The 19,952-nt window shown below is 33.3% G+C and overlaps 1 protein-coding gene and 1 long non-coding RNA gene across 2 annotated transcripts in view; one reads left to right on the top strand and one right to left on the bottom strand.

Moving 5' to 3' along the window:
* Positions 1-19,952, bottom strand: part of LOC132744457 (heat shock 70 kDa protein 12A-like) — a 51,197-nt gene that overhangs the window by 14,449 nt on the left and 16,796 nt on the right. The gene's annotated exons all lie outside the window — the stretch shown is intronic.
* On the top strand, positions 617-9,085 carry LOC132744456 (uncharacterized). Its single transcript, XR_009627701.1, has 4 exons — positions 617-1,340; positions 2,872-2,964; positions 3,637-3,824; positions 4,426-9,085. It is a non-coding gene; the product is annotated as an uncharacterized LOC132744456 (long non-coding RNA).

The following is a 19,952-nucleotide window of genomic DNA, read 5'->3' as shown; positions in this document are numbered from 1 at the left end:
ATTTAAACGCTATCATTCATATTTTAAAGTCACTTTCCCTCACTTTTGTCATAAAAGTCACTTTCGTATTTTAGGCAAACTCCGATGCGTGTGTAAACCACGTGATGTAAATAACGCATTTTCATTGGATGTTGTTTTTCTTTAGCGAGAACTTTAGTCACGTGTCTAAATAAAAGCATTTCTTTCTCATTTTAAATTATTTCATCACGTTTTTTTCCGAATAATTATTATAACTTAATTATATGCTGATATTCGTTCATGTTTAAAAAAAATAAATGACAATTCTCGCGAGACTAATTTACGCGAGATTAGGCCCAAACAAAATGATCTTTTTTTCCAGTAACCTGACCGGCCCATGTATTTCCGCACCTTACCTAGAACATGTTATTGCATAAATGGAGTATCCTATAGTGTATATATCTGACATACAGTTAAATTTTAAACTAATTAAATAAAAATGTTTTTACGACCTACCTACCCTATTATTTTTCAGCATGTAACCAGAACCTCAAGATATTTTTGTTTTGGCCTTATGACGTCAAACACACAGGTCAATTTTCCCCATCGAATTTTTCCTTTCTATAGTATCGGTCTGCCTATATTGAAAAAGAACGAACAACACCTAATTGAATTCTGTTTAAGCTCAATAGAAAATAAGTAGTTAATGCGACCAAGAAAGTAGTGCAGCAGAACTATATGTATACTTTCAAACGTGGATGACTTGAAGAAAAAGCTGATGTTCAAAAAAACTTGAAATGATGATATTCAATGTTAGCTTACATCAATGGAACATAATCTTAAACGTGTACGAAAAAAAAACATCAGTATTATTACGCATTAGGCCAAAGAAAAGTTTGTGTCCATGTACCTATGTACAATAAATTGAATATAAATAAGGTGTAATTTTGTAGCAGAGATGCTGAAAAGTTCACATATAAGTCAACCGAAGGGAAATGAAAGTATTTATTGTATATATTTAGCAATTTATTGAATAGCATTTTATGCCACCGCTGATTTTTTTTACGTCAATAACTCAAGAGGAAACAATGGATACAATATGTGGCCTTAAAAAAGCGTACTATTTTCGCAAAAAATGGTTCGCAAACTTTCATAGAATCAAAGCGTTTGAAACAAAAATATTATTATATAAATAATAAAAAACAAGATTACAATACAAGTCTTTCAAAAGTATTCTGGAATTAACGGATGCAATTTGGTAAAACTTGGTTTTGACTAGTAGGGCACACCCGCCATTGTTCGGACCATCGACAGAATAACGTTCGTGTTTTTCAGATTTCTCCATCCAAGACATAGATTTGCTGATGAATAACATCGCAAAGGTTTGTGGAAATGCTTTTATTTCTTTGTTCAAAATCGTTTTGTGTTTGCAGATGTTAATTTGTTAGACAAACGAAATTAGGTCAAGGATTGTTTACATTATTGAATTTACAGGTAAACTCGGCCCTATACCAACTCGGGACAGGTCAACTCGGTCCTCTATTAAAACCATATATTAGGATATAGATTGTTTAGATTGTTTAGTTAATAACATATTGTTTGAAATTATCTTTAAGATAAATAATTATCTTAAGAAGAGATATCAAGACAATATATGTTAAATATTGATCAATAAATAGAGTTTTTAGATTGAATTTTTGTGACAATGAATTTTATTGTATTTAATACTGTTTGTTTTTTAATATGACAAATGCTTTTTTAACGATATTTTTTACAAAAAATCTGGAGTAGCATAAAATGCGTTTAAATTGTAAATTCTTTCTTTCTCTACAAATTCACATACAAATTGGTACTTTCATCAATAAAACTTTTCAATATCCTTGAGTAGATGTCTGTTAGTGTGAAAATGTTAAACCATGAAAGTTATGATGAAAACATATCAAAAGTAAGAAAAGTAATCATTATCAGTAATATGTAATTATGGGCCGAGTTGACCCGTGCTGAGTTGGAATAGGGCCGAGCTGTCTCGAGGGCCAAGTACGTTTAAGGGCCGATCTGACCCTGATTCGAATTTACAGTGTTGACTGTTGTGTAGGATTTGCTTTTTCATTTCTATTGTATATAGACTATCTATTAACATAGAAATAAGTTTATAATATATTATATTTAACTGTTGTGTACAATTGATATTCGATAACTGTATCAAAATTTATCATGGCCCTCTTGATTTTTATTTGGCGAGGTCCGAGGACAGGCAGCCTTTCGCACAGACTGCAATTTGCAGTTGGTATAGTAATTTTTAGTGTTTGATGATCAGAAGATTTTTTCCTTCTGAAAATCATGGACTTGAATAATTCAAATCTGTGTGAAAGCGCAAAGAGAAAGAGACTGAAAATTAATTTATTATTTCTATGGACAATATTGATGTAATAAATTTGTAATAAAACATGTGGGTCAATTTCCAGCAGTAATTGAATCATGACAAAGTATTTTTAATAATTTTATTTAACTTGTGGCTACTTGAAAATTTCATGCTGGATGTTTGCTTACCATTACATTTTGCATAAGAGCTCTATGATTGACATTAAAGTCCACGGGCCAATTCATTTCTGATATATCTATAATCTTTCCGATATCTTGTTATAATATAAATGACTGAACATCATTGTAGAATTATTAGGAAAAAATATATATATGTTCATTCTTTGTAAAAATGTTAGAAGACTTGCAAGTTACCGACTTTATCATTGCATTTATTTATTATTGAAAAAATGCTGAACAGCTAGTCTCAACAGTGTTTATAGGCTAGAATTTTCAGTTTGCATTAGGGCCAAAATTATTAAATATATTGTTAGTCATGACGGCTTTCCCATTGCTGTCATCAAACTTTAACCTTGTTCATAACTTTTTCAGATCTTGGTGTATTGTCTTCATACTTGGCCACAACAACCCTTCAAATAGACCAGACTAAACTAAATTAACTTGACCACCATATTAACATTCAAGGTAAATGTCTAAATTTTCTTGATTTTTGCTATTAGTGGCTATAACTTTGTTATTTTTGAATGGATTGTCTTCAAACTTGAACAACAATCTTTCAGGATAGGACCTGACTCACTCATAAATGTCCTTGAAGCTTTTGTGATCAGAAGTTGTACAGAATAATACAAACCCAGAGCAATTTCATTCACTTGGTTTTGCAACTTCTGAGAAAATGGATTTTAAAGATAGTTGTTTTCTTGAAATTTCAGGACAGTATAGTAGATAGTAAAGACATTTAATACATACTGTATATACACTATAATTACTATAGTATACTATAAAAATCTTTATGCTTGGACAATTTTGAACAAATTGTTTCTTAAACAGTGTAAGAAATTAGGATTTGAATCGACTAGGCTGGTCAGACTACTAGATTGGAATATTCACTTGTCCAAAAGACATTTCACTAGCACGATTCATTTGTTCAAAACAGTTGTTTATATTGCCTCTGAAAATACAGTAGCCTGGTCGGGCTTGTTACTGTGAAAAGTTGATAGCCCGAGGAGAAATTTAGTAGTCGGGCTCTCGGACTACTGCTAATTTCGAACACTGCTTAAATTATTGATTTGATATCAACTAACATAATTATTGGGATACTATATGTATATCTAATAATAATTATATTTTATGTTTCAGAAGTTCGGCCTACATGTCAGATTTATGAATGTGAACAGCAGGATATCGATTTTAAGGATGCTTTAGGGTCAATGACAATGAAATCACGAGAGATAAAGGCTAAAATGTGAGACTGTCAATCTGACTAACCTTGAAGTGAACAAATGGAAAAAATGTTTCTTTCAATAGCATGGGCTTTTAAGGAAGAGGTACATGATTATTTAGAAGTATTTGTATATGATATTTCTTAATTATTATATTCTAATAGCTTTTTTTTTCTTGACTTGTTTAAAGGCTGACACAGGACAGTTTATTTTAAGTCAGTGAGCTTCGGTCACTGGATAGACTATTGTCACAAAAAGCCAAATTTATAAAAAAGAATTACAGTGTATTTAAATATCTTATACAAGAAATTAGGAACAAAATTAATAGCAAGAACAATTGTGACATGTAACATGTATTTAGGAATTCAGCTTTCTTTTCCTTTTTACCTCAGGACAATTCACATTAAAATATTGAATATTCACAGTAAGCAGTGTTAGCACTCCGACATATCTGACATATATGATCATCTTATCATCACTTAGCTGTCTATAGCTTATCAGAATCACTCACATTTATGAATTTAAATAATTTTGAAAAAATTGCTGCTTAGCAAATAGATAAAATACTTGGGGTGTCTGTGACTGATTGGTTTAGTTTCTTGACTTTAAACCTTTAAGCCTTTCACTGCTGTAAGTTCGAGCTCGGCAAGGGTTTACAAGTGGACTTTTAACTTTGCAATTAACTTTTTCTAAACAAATATTTCAGGAAACAGAGGCGCTTATATGATAGAACAGTAAAAGCAGGAGTGAAAAGGAAAGATACATGTAGATGTGTCTTCATGTCGGAAACACTAAAGAAATAGAAATATTGTGGTTTTATAAAACTTAAAAGAAATTGGAATACCAGGAGACTGCCTGCCCTTTGCAATGTTGGATAATGAGTTCTTAGATGTGATGTCGAAAGCCTCATGAATATAGTACCATGACTTAATCTAATTAGAAAAAGAAATGACATTGAGGAGAAAACTAGTCACCAGTCTTTCACCAAGAACTAGAGATAACTTTCCAATATTTGAAATATCATAATATGTATAGAACTTTATTGAGCCACCAGTTTTTCACCAGGAAAATAAGATCACTTAACTATTTTTAGCTCACCTGTCACAAAGTGACAGGGTGAGCTTTTTTGATCGCTTTTCGTCTGGCGTCCGTCCGTAAACTTTTACTTTAAATGACATCTCCTCATAAACCACTAAGCCAATTTCATCCAAACTTCACAGGAATGTTTCTTTGGTGGTCACCTCTAAATATTGTTCATAGAACGCTGGTTGCCATGGCAACCAAAAGAAAAAAACTTAAAGTATCTTCTTTTAAAGAACCCAAAGAGCTAGAGCTTAGACAAAGTATCTTCTTTTAAAGGTATGAAACATCTTCTAGTGAGTGTCTACCAAGTTTGTTCAAATAAAAGCCCTGGGGGTCAAAATTGGCCCCGCCCCAGGGGGTCATTGAATTTCCCTATATGCATATAGTAAAAACTTAAAAATCTTCTTTTAAAGAACCAAAATAGCTAGAGTTTAGATATTAAGCATGAAACATCTTCTGGTAAGTGTCTACAAAGTTTGTTCAAATAAAAGCCCTGGGGTCAAAATTGGCCCCTCCCCGGGGGTCATTGATTTTCCTTATATGTGTATAGCAAAAACTTAAAAACCTTCTTTGAAAAAACCCAAATAGCTAGAGTTTAGATATTAAGCATGAAACATCTTCTGGTAAGTGTGTACAAGGTTTGTTCAAATAAAAGCCCTGGGGTCAAAACTGGCCCCGCCCCAGGGGTTTCATTGTTTTTAACTATTTGTGTATAGTAAAAACTTAAAAAATCTTCTTTTAAAAAACCCAATGAGCTAGAGCCTAGATGTTTAGCATGAAACATCTTATGGTGTCGACCAAGTTTGTTCAAATTTAAGCCCTTGTATAAAAATTGGCCATGCCGGGTGGGGGGTGGTGCAGAGGTCTTTGTTTTACATTATATGTGTGTAGTAAAAACTTAACATCATGAAACATCTTCTAACGGGTGTCTTACAAGTTTGGTCAAATAAAAGCCCTGGGGTTTAAACTGGCCCCGCTCCAGGGGCCTATATACACATGGCCCTCTTGTTGAAATATGTATGAACAAATCTTTATCAACTTCAAGCTTTTATCGAAGGAATTTGAAATAACTTGGCACAAATGATTGTTATAATAAGACAATGAGTCATGTCAACAACCAGACCCCTACCTCCAGGGTCAAGGTCGCACTTGCTCATTCAAGGTCAACTTGTCTATTTGAAAGTATATCTCGTGTCCGGTCTATAACTTTCCTATCTCTAAAGGGATTTTGTAAATACTTGCCACAATTGCTCACAATAATGAGAAGATGTGTCATGCTCAACAACAGGTCACCTGCCTCCAAGGTCAAGGTCACACTTGGAGGTCAAATATTAGCATAGCCTGTTACAGGGTATATTTCGTGTCCGGTCCATAACTTTGTCATTTATTGAAGGATTTTGAAATAACTAGGCACAAATGTTTGTTATAATAAGACGATGATGTGCAACAACCAGACCCCTACCATCAGGGTCAAGGTCACACTTGCTCATTCAAGGTCAACATTGTCCATTTGAGGATATATCTCGTGTCCAGTCTATACCTTTCTTATCTTTGAAGGGATTTTGTAAATACTTGCCACAATTGTTCACAACAATGAGATGATGTGTCATGCGCAACAATCGGTCACCAACCTACAAGGTCAAGGTCACACTTGGAGGTCTAAGATTAACATAGCCTGTTATAGGGTTTTTTTTTGTCCGGTCCATAACTTTTTTGTATATCAAAGGATTTTGAAAACACTTGGCACAAATATTCACTATAATAAGACAATGTGTCATGCGCAACACCTGCATCCCTACCTCCAAGGTCAGGGTCACATTTCAAGGTAAAAAATTAACATAGTCTTTTAAAGGGTATATATTGTGTCCAATGTAGAACTTCTTCATAGTTCAAGGGATTTTGAAATAACTTGGCACAAATAGTCACAATAATAAGACGATATGTCAATTACAACACCTGCACCCCTGCCTCCAAGGTCAAGGTCACAATTAGAGGTATAAAGGTAACAAAGTCTGTTATATTGTATATTTTATGCCCCGTCCATAACTTCTTCATAGATGAAGGGATTTGGAAAATACTTGGCACAAATAGTCACAATGATAAGATGATATGTCATGCACAACACCTGCACCCCTACCTCCAAGGTCAAGGTCACACTTAGAGGTCAAAGCAGGGATTTTTTCCAGGATTTTGGGAACATAACCCATACCCATGCAACTGGGAATTTCAGCGATATTTTGTTAAAATTGGGAAAAAATGCATGACTGAAAGTTTGCAGTGATTAAATGTATGCAAGCAATCACTGCCTAGGATGGCTTCTTCAAACATTTAAACACTATTGCAGTAAAGAAGCCCTTATTTTCAAAGATTTTAGAATTCTTTATTCAATATTTATATTTTTGTAACTTTCAATTGGGAATATTTTCCTTTGGATTGGGAAAATAATATACTATTTTCAATTGGGAATATGTCCCAATAACGGCTATAAAATAAGCCAAAAAATCCCTGCAAAGCTTAACATGATATATTTTGAAATTCAGTATTTCATTTTATTTCTTTAATAAATTTATTGTTGCATTTGCAGATCTAGCATTGATCATAATTTTGGACTGAAAATCCTTAGATCCCTGCCTCAATCTTTTGAAATATCACAATTTTTTGCTTCATATAAAACTTCCCTGAGGCGGGGGACGTTGGTATCTCCGTTACAAATTCTTGTTTATTTTACCAACAAGTGTTCACTTTCAAACTTTTGATCATTGTATTTTTTGTACTACCTTTTGTATAATGTTGTATTTTATTTATGTTCTTATTCTAAGATTAGCATGGCCAACTCATGAAAGTCCAAATGATGGTCAACTTTTTTTATGTTTTTTTTGTTGTTGTTTTTTTTTAACATTATTTACTTTATTTTTACAGTGTTCCTCTGAATCATACATTCTGTTTTAGTTAAACATGCACTTCTTGTTACTTATTTTCCCATACTTCATATTACATTGATCACGGTTTGATGTGATGGCTCATAAAATTATAACAATATCATTTCTTTGTACTTTACCTAGTAAAATATGAAAACAGAAATGCTCTTGTAAGCTAACCAATAAGATTTGTACACCTTTTAAGGATTCAATTTATAATTGGTATATTCAACAATATATCAAAACACAGGTCAAGTATGATTTCAGTTACATTCCACAAAATTTATACAACATTATGCCTTCCTTACCAAATCATATGCAAAAAATTGATTTATAACTGATAATATTTGAATGCTTTTGAAATCTATAAAGATTTTTCATATAACTCTGGACAAAATTTAACAGTCTTTAGTGAGTTGGAGTGTAGTATGAAAAATCAGGTGTCTGTTGCAAAGATCAAGGTCACTACTTTGGATCAAAAGTCAAATAATAACTTAAAACATGAGAGTATATTTCTATATACATGGCTAGATTTTCATAACATTTATCACAAATGTTCACTTATGTATACATCTTTCTCCCCAATCTGAAGCTTTAAGGTTCAGTTCTGAATAATGGCAACAGGCTTGATATATGATGCCAGTGGGCTTGTCTAATTATGTACATATTTTGATTACCCACTCAATATAAGCATTGTTCTTAACGCAGGCATTCAAGTCTTATGGGCACATTTCTACTTTTGACTATATTTTGTTGTATAATGTCAGTCTTGTATGTAAAAAATCCTTAAAACAGCACCTCCTATATTACTGGCCGTTTGCATTAAAGCTTCTTTCATTCAGATTGTTATAACTTGTGTCACCTCAATATGTACCAATAATTTAAAGGGACTCACTCCATTGAGGTTTAAAAGCCTAAAACGTAACATTTGAATTTCTACAGAAATGAGCCGGGGCACTTGATACAGAAATATATGCACAGATAGTGAAGAAATATACTTTGAAATAAATTGAAAATCAATTTTTTTATGCTTTTCTCAGCCTGATCTGCGTGATATGTGTTTAAACGCTTTCATTTTGGGTCATTTTTTTACAATTTGAATAATTATTCTTGAAAAACGAAGTGCGCAAATGATCTGAAATTTTTCTCAAAGATTAGTGGTCAAAACATACATCGAGTGGTACATTAATCTAGAAAAATAAATTTCAGTCTCATCATGTCAAAAAACCTCAGTGGAGTTCCTTTTACACATTTTATCTGACAAACTAAATTTCATTATCTCCATATATTTAATCATTTATTTTTTATATTACATATATTTTTACTTTTATGCAAGTTTTGACAATAAAAGTTTATTTTAAATCATTGTTCTTTGTTTTGCTATGACTTTAACAGCATGTACATCAATTTCATACTAAAACACAATTAGTTATGTTTGAACTTACAAATGTAAGCACATGATGAGCTTTTCTTGTCCTTGAGTTTAAAATAAAAAGTCTCTTCATTAACTATGATTAAATAATGCTTATGGCATGGTCTTGAATTCCTATGAAGTAGTTATATAAGTCATGGCCGATTTAGGTCAAACTGAGTGGTTCTTTGTGTTCATAATGCAGTAGTATTATCTATCAATTCACTTATTACTATATTAGTAACAGAATTGCCTATGATTTCAACTGATTATGAGTGTCACAACTTATGGGTTTGGGGCCCTGGGCCAAGAACTAGTTATCAGCCCACTGAACATGAGTAGTGCAAAAACGGAAACAATGACGTCACATTTTACGTCATCAAATCAGCTAGCTGTAGATTGAAGCTTGCACATATTCCTTTGTTTTTAATTCACACGCATTGGGAATTTCTATGAAAATTTCCTTCCAACAGTACTTTCAGTGCTTTGATTATCTTATGCATTCCATATCACACGCCGTTCTCGAGGCCGGCGTGTAATAATTACTTACACAAACATTAATACTAGAAAAACGAGCGAGTTGAATGCACAAACAATTACTGAAAATATTTCCTAAATATGACAGTCGCTGTTTTTCTAATAAAGCTGGTTTTACTCTTTTACGCCAGCCATTGTAACAATAAGATTTTGGCCACGGAAAATGTTAATACTCGTGAAATGTTGTCAAACTACTAACCTACTACTATGTGACCCTTTCCCTTTCATAGACTGAAAAACATATTGCAAGTCATCGCTACAAGAGAAGAAATACTCGTGATACTGTTGTCCAATTTCTTGCTTTAAGCTTTACTAACCTACTTACCGCCACTTGGCACCATATGACCTTTTTTCTTTCATAGACTGAAAAACATCTTGCAAGTCATCGCTACAAGAGAGGAAATTGACAGGGGTCGTTCATTTTTCAGTAATAAAAAGGTATACCTAGGGGAGACTGTGTTGAGCCATTTAAAAATTGGATTAAACGTTTGCAACATTGTATTTCTGTAGAAATTCATTTTGAACGGTTGACACAGACATTTTGTAAAATATTTGTTCTTCTGTTGAATTTATTTACCACATTGCATTAAAAAGTTTCAGAGTCATGTCGCGGACAAAGTTCAAAGTGTAAAAATGAAAAAGAAAAATTACTCCGACCATAGGCAAAGCAGAGTTACTGTTCTTGTGCACTGCACTGCTACTCAATGAGATCTAACCACCTACTTAGTGTGTTGTTTATACCTCTTGTGGTTTCATAGTTATGTTCCGGAAAATTTCAAATATTAAAAATGAAAGGGATAATTTCTCTTAAATAAGGCAAAGAATAGCTACTGAACTTGCTAACTGAACGTTTACTCAATGAGATCTATCTACCTACTTATGTTCTTGTAGATATGTTTTGTGGTTTCAGAGACAATTCAAAGTGTAAAATTGAAAAAAGGACAATTACTCAAAAAAAGAAAAGACAAGGCAGAGTTACTGTACTTATGTATACACTGTACTTTTACTCAATGATATTTACATGTATCTAGCTACATATTTTCTTGTTGATACCTCTTGAAAAAGGGAAATTACTTCACAATTAGGCAAAGCAGGTCTTCTGTTCTTGTACACTGCTACTCAATAAGAGCTAACCACCTACTTAATTTCTTGATAATACTTCTTGTGTTTTCAGAGTTATGTCAAAGTTAAAGGTGTAAAAATAAAATGGACAATTACTTCACAATGATGAAATTGAAAAGTAATGTAACTTATTTTTTGATACGTCATGGTTATTTATTGATGCAATGTCCAATGGACAATGTAGAAATGTCATATAGTTTATGAAATGCAAATACGGCAATAATGCCAATATTTTGCTATAATCAACTTGGAAAAATGTGTTTTAACAAAAAGCTACGTAAGTAAGAATTTATTAACTACATGTATATGAACCGAAAATAAGTGTTTATAACAAATACGACGGATTATTAAAAAATTCGTGGTCTTTCTTAGTTGCGTAAAATATATTTGAGATATTGATTTGAAATTCTTACACTGCTTAGAAGAATAAATACCAAATAAACACAGAAAAATTCATGTTAGTAGCTTTTTATATTACAATATTAAACACATATCGGCGACAGCGGCGCACTCAAAAAAGTTATTGACGTCAACGTCATAATATCTAACGTACAACCTGTGCCTCAACGTTACGCAGTCAATAACCGTTACTGCTTCTCAAATTAATGTCCATCACTAAATTTGTTATGCCACATAAACACCAATGATAGTGATTTTTTTCTCTGTTCGCCTGCTGATTGTGTTCAAATGTTTTTCTAAGTGTCATTCCGAATTTACAACAAAATATTATGATCGCGCTATTTTCTAATTTCTGTGTGTCCATCATTTTCATGTTATAAACAATATCGTCTTCTGGCGTTTCTAGCGATTTCAACAAAAATTAACGGAAATGACGTCCATAATTTTAAAGAATAACTTAAAATGAAATCATTGAAGAAACATACGATGTTTATCGGATTTAGTTAGTAGTTTCTTTTAGCAAAAAGTACACTTACTGCGCTTTTCTACCATGCGCCGGGTGCCGTGTATGTGCTTATTTAAAAGAAATGTTAAATCATTACATGTAATATTAATTGTTGTTCCACATTTCTACGTTTTGACATTTAGGCATGTAATTGATGTTTGAAAATTTGTATTAAAAACTTTGTTATATAGTACATCCTTAGCAAGCTGAGTTAATAATGCACAAACAATTGACTATATTCATTTACATTTGATAGTATATATACGAATGCACTCAGCCATTGTATTATATTTGTGCACATAGTAGATAAAACTGTATTAAACAATTTTTTTTAAATTATATTGTTTGCTTGATTATTTTCTACGACAAATGTGTCTTTCATAAATATTTACCGGTGATATGTTAACTAAAGAAAATCAAATAAAACTTAAATAAGAGAAAAACTGGCGAATTATATATTTGATTTAAGACTCTTTTGAAATCGCTTTACAAAATGTATTGTGCTTAAAAACACAAATTGAATGCCAATGGTAAGTTATATCAAACTAGAAAAATGTCACAAGTGCCGAATACCCGACACGCGCTTGTTAGAAAACGTGCTTTTTATTTAATAATTTTTGCACATAAGGAGAATGGTGTAGTTTATAGTTTTTTTTCAAATGGTTTTTGAATTATTTGTCCTATATCAATGGGATGAATTAAAGTTTGAAATTGGAATTTTAATGACTTCTTTTAAGGGCATACGTTCTTTATCCATGAGATGTTTTGGACTTCTACTCAGTGAGATCTATCTACCTACAAAGTTTCCTGTTCATACAATTTATAGTTCTCTAATTATGTCATGGGCAAAGTTCAAAATGTAAAAATGAACAAAAGGGCAATTACTCCAAAATAAGGAAAGGGCCGGAGAGTTACATGGTTTATGCACTGCACTTCTATCCAGTGAGATCTATCTACCTACAAGCTGATACCTTATATAATTCTCAAGTTATGTCACGGACAAAGTTTAAAGTGTAAAAATGAACAAAGCGCAATAACTCAAAAATTTGATATAAGAGTGTTACCGTTCTTATATTCTGAGATTAAGAGATCTATATAACTACAAAATCTTAAATTGATACCTTTTATAGCTCTGATGTTAGTTACCGGACAAAGTTTTCAGTATAACAAGAAATGTCGAACGACACATATGCCCCTTTCTAGCCATTGGCTCATATTATTGCTAATTGTGTTATTATAATAGATAAATACCATAAATGGGTACGTAGAAGAAAAACAAAAATACCATTAATGACCTGAAACTGAATAAAAGCTATCATAAGTATAATAAGCGAAAACCATTTTGACATTTAACGGCCCTGTGACATTGACCTTGGACCTAGTGACCCCAAAATCAATAGGGGCCATCTAATAGTTATGCCAATCAGAATGTGCAACATGCAGAGTTTGTGATAAATAGTTTTAAGATTATCAGCGGAAACCACGTGGTCTAGCAACATATGTCTAATCAGTATGTGAAATATGAAGACTTTGTGATAAATAGATTTTAAGATAATCAGCAAAAATATGTGGTCTATCCACGGACAGTCAGACTGATATAAGGTCCTTGTGACCTTAAACTTTAACCTAAAGACCCCAAAATCGATAAGAGTCATCTACTAGTTATAACCAATTACTAATTAATTTTCAAGACTTAATGAAAGTTTTAATGATAATGAGCGGAAACAATTATGATATTAAAGGCTCCTGTGACCCTGACCTTTAAACTGGTGACCCAAATCAATAGAAGTCATCTTCTACGTACGATTTATCAATATGTGGAATATGAAGACTTTGTGGTAAATGGTTTTCAAGATAATAAGCGGAAACAATCCTGTCTTTTAAGGCCCCTGTGACCTTAACCTTTGACCTAGTGACCCTAACATTAATAGAGGTCATCTACTATCTATGACAAATTAGCATGTGAAATATGAATAATTTGTTAAAAATTGTTTTCAAGGTAGTGAGCGGAAACCATTCTGACATTATGGCCACTGTCACATTGACCTTTGAACTAGCGACCCAAAAATAAATAGCGTTCATCTACTACGTATGACTAATCAATATGTGAAACATAAAGACTTTGATATAAATAGTCTGCAAAATAATGAGCGGAAACCATCCTGACAGTTAAGGTCCCTGTGACCTTAACCTTTAAACTAGTGACCCCAAAATTAATAGAGGTTATCTACTATTTATGACCAATTAGCATGTGAAATATGAATAATTTGTTATAAATTGATTTCAAGGTAATGAGCGGAAACCATTCTGACATTATGGCCACTGTCACATTGATCTTTGAACTAGTGACCCAAAAATAAATAGCGTTCATCTACTACATATGACTAATCAATATGTGAAATATAAAGACTTTGATGTAAATAGTCTTCAAGATAATGAGCGGAAACTATCCTGTTAGTTAAGTTCCACGTGAACTTTGCGCTTTGACTTATTGACCCAAGAATAAGTAAGAGTCATGCACTTTATGTACGTCATGATCTTTAACCAGTCGATATGTAATATATAAAAACTTAGAGATAAATTGTTTTCAACAAAATGAGTGGAATTTATTCCTACATTTAAGATCCCTGTGACACGGAACTAAGCTAATGACCCAACAATCTACAGGGCCATCTTCTCCATATGACTAATCAATTTGTGAAATATGAAGACTTTGTTTTTCAGATAAAGAGCGGAAACCATCCTGACATTTAAGGCCTCTATGACCTTGACCTTTTACATAGTAATCCTGAAAACAAAGGCGTTTTTTACTAGTTATGGCAAATCAGTATGTGAAAAATGAAGATTTCTTGATAAATAATTTTCAAAATAATGAGCGGAAACCATTCTGACATTTAATGTCCCTGTCACCTTGACCTTTGACCCTCAAATCAGTAGGGCGCATCAACGAGTGATGACCAATCAGTAAGTGAAATATGAACACTTTGTGATTAACAGTTATTAAGATAATCAACGCAAACCATGTGGTCTACCGACGAACAGACCGAAAGACAGACAGACCGCCATAAATTAGCAAACAATATGTATACCCCCTCTTCTTCTTCACCAACAAAGTTTCTTCTTGATATCTCTTACAGTTTCAAAGTTATGTCCCAGACAAAGTTCAAAATGTAAAAATGAACAAAGGGCAATAACATAAAAAAGGGAAAGTAGAATTGCAGTTCGTTTACACTGCACTTCTACTCAATAAGATTTATCTACCTACAGAGATTCTTGTAAATACCCTTTGTGGTATAAGAATCATGTCCCGGATAATGCTCAAAGTGAAAAAAAAAAAAAAACAACAGAGAGCAAAAATTCCAAAATAAAGTCAGACGGAGTTACAGTTCTTATGTACTGAACATCTATCCAATGAGATCTCTTTACCTGCGAGGTAACCTGTTAATACTCCTTATGGTTTCAGAGCTATGATCCGGGCAACATTCAAAGTGTAAAAATAAACAAAGGGCAATAACTACAAAAATAAGGTGAGGCAGAGTTACGGATCATTTGCACTGCACATCTACCCAATATGATCTTTCTACCTCCAAAGCATCTTGTTAAAGTTAGAGTCAGTTCCAGACAAAGTTCAAAGTGTAGAAATGAACAAAAGGCAATAACGTTGAAATTTTGGAAGAGATACTTACAGTTATTATTTAATGCTATTTTACTCAAAGAGCTCTATATGCCTACACAGTTTAAAGCGGATACCTTTTAAATGTCTCTAGTTATGTCTCGGACAAAGTTTTAAATGTACAAATGAACAAAGAGCAATAACTCTAAAATTAGGGAAAGCATAGTTTTTTATCCAATGAATTCTATCTTACTAAAAGGTTTCTTGTTATTACACTTTGAGGTTTTAGAGTAATGTTCCGGACAAAGTTCAAAGTGTTAGATTAAAGAAAGGGCAATAACTCCAAAATTAGGTCGGGCAGAGTTATGCACATCTACCAAATGAGTTCTCTCTTCCTTTAAAGTGACTTGATTATACTTATTGTGGTTTCAGAACTATGGTTCGACCAAAGTTTCTAATGTGAAAAGGAACAAAGGGCAATAACTCCAAAATCATGGGAAGGAGACTTACGGTTCTGTTTGCACTGCACTTCGTCTCAATAAAATCTCTCTAAATACATTGTTTCTTGTTAATATCACTTGTGGTTTTAGAGTTATGTCCCAGACAACGTTCAAAGTGTAAAATAAAAAATTGGCAATAACTCCAAAATTAGGTAAGACAGAGTAACGGTTCTTTTGCATTGAACATCTACCAACAAAGTTTCTTGTTAATACTCCTTGTGGTATTGGAGCTATGTTCCTGACAAAGTGTAACATTGTCACGAAAATGTGGGCAGAGATGACAAAGATGTGGGCATTATAGATATGCATATAGGAGATATGGGCAAAATATCCGAATATTTTATCATCTCTAGTGACCTTGCAAATATTAACCTTAATTACATGTGTCACACTTGTAGTCATAAAAGTTATGAAATTACATCGATTGCGTTACAAACCATCAATAAATGATGGATGACAAAATGGTCCCCGTACACAAACTTTCACTTCTCCATGTGACCTTGACTTTGGTAGCAGGGACCTGGATTGTGTGCGCAATAAGCCTCACAATGGTTAACATTTGTGCCAAGTTACACTAAATTTCCCCGATGAATGTAGAAATTTGGCTCCGATCAAGCATTTTTCAATGACCCTCTAAGTGTGACCATAACCTTTAATCTAGAGACCTGGTTCATTCACGTAACACTGCTTCTCATTGTGGTGAACATTTTCATGAAGTTTCATTAAAATCCCACCAAGCGTGGAGGAGATATGATCTGGACAAAATTTCTATATTTTATCATCTTAAGTGACCTTGACCTTGCACATATTAACCTAAATTACATGTTTCACCCCAGTTGTTATGATAATGACCATTTGTGTTTCAATCGACTAAATGGTCCGAATACACATTTTCATATTTTTATTTGAACTTTGAACCCTATCTGTGACCTTTACCTTAGCCACAGGGACCTTAATTTTGCAAGGATACTCCGCCTTACAATTACAAACATTTGTGCAAAGTTATATCGAAATCCCTATATGCATGTACAAGTTTTGCTCCGGACAAGCATTACTCATTGACCTCTGACCTTGACCTTTAACCTAGATACCAAGTTTCTTATAGTGGTAAACATTTTTATGAAGTTTCATAAGAATACCTTTATATGTGAAGAAGATTTGCTCTGGACAAAATATCTATGTTTCTTCATCTTTAATGACCTTGACTATCATCTTGCGTGACCTTGACCTTGCATATATTAACGGAAATCACGTATTTCACACCAGTAGTCATGATAAAATGAGCATTTATGTTTCCATCCTTCAATAAATGATGACTAGAAGGTCAGAATAAACGTTAATCCTTACGTGTGACTTTGACCTTGGAGATCAAGGACCTTAATTGTGCACGCGACAATCTGCCTCACAATGGTGAACATCTGTGGCAAGTTATATTAAAATCTCGCTATGCATGTACAAGTTATGCCCAGGACAAGCGTTTTTCAATAGCCTCTTAGTGTACACTGCTGCTTATAGTAATTAACATTTCTATGAAGTTGCATTAAAATTCCTCCATGTGTGTAGGAAATATGCCCCGGACAAATATTGGATCCGCCCGCCCAGTCGCCCGTCCGCCCGCCAGAGGGAGACTATAATATGACCCGTTTTTCAAACGGGCTTATAAAAATGAACAAAGGGCAATAACTCCAAAATAAGGAAAGACAGAGTTATGTTTTTTTTTGCATTGCAGATCTACCCAATGATATCTATCTACCTACAAACATTCTTGTTGTTATCTCTTGTATTTTAAGTGTTATGCCCCAGATATTGTTCAAAAGGTAAAAATGAACAAAGGGCAATATCTCCAAAATTATGCAAGGCAGAGTTACGGTTCTTGTCCACTGTAGTTCTAATCAATGAGATCTATCTACCTACAAAATTTGAAGTTGATATTTTTCGTACATTATGAGTTATGCCCCGGACAAAACATATGCAACAGACTGACCGCCCGGACAACCGACCGGCCACTCAACCACCAGCTGACTCCAGTATTCCAAAAATAACTTCGTTTGTCCATTGTATAATAACAATAAAATGCATGAAGAACGTATTTAACAAACACACACACATACATATATTCATACAAATCGGCCGATCCAGGACAAGGCTATAATATAACTAGATATTTACAATGTTTATAAACTTCAGTCAGTATCATTCAATTTGGGACAAACTTAATTGTAGTGCAAGTTTTTTTTCGGTTTTCGAATATCTTTATTCACTTTTCGCCGCTTTCCAAAGTTTCGAAAGGTTTTGAGTATTACTAAAGGTTCTTATAGTATTAGCACTATCCATTAATAGGATGTTTGTTGTTTCACAGGTAGTTAAACATGCAGGATATTGTACCGATTTCTTTTGACAAAAAAATCGCATATCCGGTGTCGCGTAATAATTACACGGGCGTAATATTACTACGGTTTATACATGTTTATTAAAACCTGCGACTTGCCCTTTGAAAATTGGTAAAAAGGGTACTACAAATTTAAAACTTGTTATGAATACCATACACATTTATTCTAAAGAATAAAGGTCCAATAACTTGTCCCATATTCTAATATTCACAATTCAATGATTGGTTGTAATCAACATTTGCCATTAATATAAATAATAGATTTAAAGCGGCATGTATCCTTCGGCCTTTTTTTTTCAAAATGGCGGACAAATCCTGTTTAAATGTGATCTATGCAATTTCTTTTAACTAATTAAGTACGTATGCGTCATTAGATTACATTAGCTTTTGAAGGAAAAACGATAGATAAAGCAATATGAACTGCGTCGTATCCACACATTTTCATAAAAATTCTGCTCCGCTTCGAGTTGCAAGTTCGCTATAAATTTTGTTTTACAATATAGTTGTGCAAGCAACATATACCGAACGAAGTAGAAAATAGTGTAGCGTGTTAATACATATATCTGTTTTTCAGTCATTTCCAACAAAAAAAGTTATAAACAAAAACATACATGTACGTATTTCGTTCCAAGATGGCGGCGTTTGTTTACATTTTCTAGGATACTACGCAGTTTTGATTCCCATCCCTGGCTAAAGAACCAGGAGAAGCTTCTGGAATTGGGACATCTTTCTGTATCTGTAATTGCACTATCCTCCATTGCACTATCCCCCAAAAATCTAAAATGACTAATACTCGTCTGGAGGACTCGCCCATATGGGCAACCGGTGGCGAGTATAAATAAACGCAAACACACACACACGCACGCACGCACGCACGCACGCACACACACAGCATCATTGGTAATGCACGGAGGTAAATTATCAACTTTCTGTGCTTGGTGACATGTCCGGGGTCCGTACTCGACAGCAAAAGCTGCATTTTGTGCCCGTACGGGGATGATGGACCCTAATTAAGCATAGACTATAGATAGATAGATTGCATCATTGGTAACAAATGAAACTTTGATCTGCAGTTTGAACATGAGGTGTATGGTTTTTTATGAAAGGTTTTAAAGCACTATAGCAAAAAAGTATATTGATCTCCCAATAAATTAATTAACAATTTTATAGCTTTTTATATATCACCAATGTCAAGTAGCTTTTATATCTTTGACTCGCACGAACATGATGTTAGTGAATTTCCTCATACCTGCCTAAAATTCAGGTAACAGTCTTCTATCAGTATTTAAAGAAACAATTTTTTTAAAAAAAATTTGACATGAAAATATGCATGTAATATTACTATATTATAATATTAGTCTCTTTTGTTACTATTTGTTTACTAGTATTTGTTACAATTATAATAATAAAAAACAGACTTTGATATTTTTATCATCTTATGTTACTGACTACAGTAACACAGTACAGTCATGTCAAATTATATTTACAAGTCTTGTAAGTCTTGTTTGTATTCAATCCTTACCAGGTAGGCATTAGTGAAAGCATTTGTTTTTCAAATTAAATATCTGGTCCCTCTTTTTAATTATGGACAGTGCATAAGATAAGTATAATTATGCAAAACATGGTTTACAAAACATTCGGAAAAAAATCTACAATAGTACTTTATCTGAATATCCTGTGACCTGTGCGTAGGAATAATTTGGTAAGGTATCTGTAATGAGCGCATTTTTTTGCGCGGAGCTTCTCAATTGCTGCA

Source organism: Ruditapes philippinarum, unplaced genomic scaffold (assembly GCF_026571515.1).
Source record: "Ruditapes philippinarum isolate M1 unplaced genomic scaffold, ASM2657151v2 ctg2861_1_1_1_1, whole genome shotgun sequence".
Classification (NCBI taxonomy): domain Eukaryota; kingdom Metazoa; phylum Mollusca; class Bivalvia; order Venerida; family Veneridae; genus Ruditapes; species Ruditapes philippinarum.
Note: the sequence above shows the minus strand (reverse complement) of the source record. Positions and strands in the feature narration are given on the sequence as shown.